This window comes from Orycteropus afer, unplaced genomic scaffold (assembly GCF_000298275.1).
Source record: "Orycteropus afer afer isolate SDZICR_OR568_19922 unplaced genomic scaffold, OryAfe1.0 scaffold00086, whole genome shotgun sequence".
Lineage (NCBI taxonomy): Eukaryota > Metazoa > Chordata > Mammalia > Tubulidentata > Orycteropodidae > Orycteropus > Orycteropus afer.
Genome location: NW_006921673.1, coordinates 10,883,518 through 10,886,313, shown reverse-complemented (window position 1 = coordinate 10,886,313; position 2,796 = coordinate 10,883,518).

Here is a 2,796-nt window from a genome sequence, read left to right as displayed (position 1 = left end):
GAAGTAGATTGCCCAGTCTTTCTTCCAAGGAATGGCTGGTGGGTTTGAACCTCCAGCCTTCTGGTTAGCTGTAAAATTCCTTAGGCACTATGCCACCAGAGCTCCTGAGTATAAACTATAGGATCAAAAAATATATAGTATTTTATATTGATGTCTACAGTTTACTAAAATATGTCAGCATACAGTTTGATATTAGTATGTGTTTACATTTTAAACTGTAATCCATGCACAGTTAACTTTTCATAAAGAACATGCATTCACAGGTGTGGCAACCACTGTTCTAATCAGAAAGCTCATTCTCCAGAAACTAGCTGCAACTTGAACTTTTTTGTCCTAATTTTGATCAATATCAGATATTATGCTGACTAGTATTTTGAATGTCACATTTTTTTCTTTTTATGTAAGACAATAAATGTCTGTTTACTAACATTATGAGTTTAAAACTATACCCTTATTCTCAACATATTGACATTATGTTGGTTTGCATCAAATATATTGGTGTCACAGTCAACACTGCATGAATTGGGTTTAAGAATATATCAAAGCACAGAGCCTAGATCCCTAGATCTTTAGGGATAAGACTCTTGGTCTTGTGTCCAGACATTGAGTTGAGATTTCAGTTTGCCTTGTCCTGACTACACAGGCAACCAAATTCTCTATTTGAAATATTATATTTGAAGTCAATGAATCTTCATACAAAGTGGAATGAGAGCAACTAAAAAGACAGATGCTGGGTTATGATTCAGCTTAAAGAACTCATTGTATAAAGTGCTTTATGTCTAGTTGTTTAATACACATCTATGTACGATAAAGGAGCTCTGGTAGCATAGTGCCTAAGGCACTTGACTGCTAACCAGAAGGCTGGCGGTTCAAACCCACCAGCCACTCCTAGAAAGGAAGATGGGGCAATCTACTTCCGTAGTCATATTGCCTCAGAAACCCAAGGAGGGGTCGCTATGAGTCAGGTCTGACTCGATGGCACATAACAACAACAACATGTATGATAAAGCTGATCTAACCTCATCTTCATTATGAACTAAAGTGGGAAAGTAGGTAACTCTCACCACACATTATTATTATTATTTAATGTGGTTACCATTAGCTACCAAAACAAATCAAAATATTGTCAAAGACCAAGTTATCCCAGAATGTAATATTAATTGGTGTTCTGAGTAATGATATTAATAAAATTAGAATGGCTCTGAATTACAACAAAGCCCTTTGTTATTTGTGATTATTGCGATAACCATTTCATAAACATTAGGCTTGTGTTCTAGTTAAAGAAAAGGACAATTCAGTGGAAAGAGCCACGGTAAGGCTCAAAACTACAAACAACATATTACCCAAGATTTTATGCCTCAGGAAGCATTTTGCTCTCCTTGCTAGTAGACACAGTAGCATAAGGAAAACCTTTTCAAAATATTTTTATATTCATTCTGACATTTAAAAAGCAAAAAATTCCCCTCACTTTATGGGTAAAACAATGTGATTAGCAATGCTTATCTAGGTGTTTCATTAAACTAATTAGGCCAGGAATTATAAAACTCATGATAAGGAAAGAACAAACATTATCTTTAAAGGTGTTAAGTATTATTAATGAAGAAAGATCCTCTATTAGAGATGGCAAATCTGTACTCAAATGCTAAGGTGTACAAATCTAATATGTGTGCTTTAAACCTACTTATATCAATAGTTTTTTTTTTTTTTTTTTTAATAATCTTCTCAAATAGGTTTTTCATTCAATTTTGGCAAAATGTATTTTTCCCATTTAAATTAATACATATATAACTTTATCTGCCTGTCATTTTGGAAAAAAAAAGTCTATTGCCATAATGTCAACTTTAACTCCTAGCAACCCAACAGGACACAGTAAAATTACCTTATGGGGTTTCCACTACTGTGATATTTATGGAAGCGGACTGCTATGTTGTTGTCCCACAGAGTGGCTGATGGGTTCAAACTTCTCAACTTTCAGTTAGCAGCTGAGTACTTTATCCACTGCAAACCAGGGCTCTAGCCTCTCATATCCCATGAAACCATCTAAAATTTATCAAGCTGTACAATGTATCTAAACGAATGAGTCAAACGTGTTCTGCTTATTTTATGATGTGATATGAAACAACAAAAAGAATACTAAAGAAGTAAACTAGGCAGTGGAAAACTAGATTTTAGTGACTGTTTTGTCACATATTAGCTACTAAGGCCGTAGACAAGTTTTTATCCTTATTGGGAGGAAATACTCTCACTAGTAAATAAAAATAGTCGTCATAACCATCCATTTTATTAGGGTTCCATGGGTGTGTGAAAGAACTTTGAAGCCTTCTAAGCCGAAAAAACAAACTCACTGCCACAGAGTCAGATCAACTCATAGCAACCGTTCCTTGGGTTTCCCAGGTGGTATCACTACAGAAGTAGATTGCCCTACTTTCCTTCTGAGGAGTGGCTGATGGGTTTGAACCACCAGCCTCTGGTCAGTAGTCAAATGCCTTAGATGCTAAGCTACCAGAGCCCCCTGAAGCCTTCTAAACATCATAAAAGTAAGGTTGAGATCTTAATATTAATTATAGATGATATAAAGAGTTTGATTTATTTTTCCTAAGCCTCCTTCCACCTGGATGAGTGATACACATCTTAGTCTCCGGGGAACATCAGCAAACCCTGGGGAGAGACTGTTGAACTCCTCACATATCAGTTATGGATATTGCATGACAAAGCCTCCCTTGACCTTATCTGGAGCTTACTTTAACTAAATGGAGCTAAGTTAAGGTCAGAGATCCAATATTATGAAAACATTTG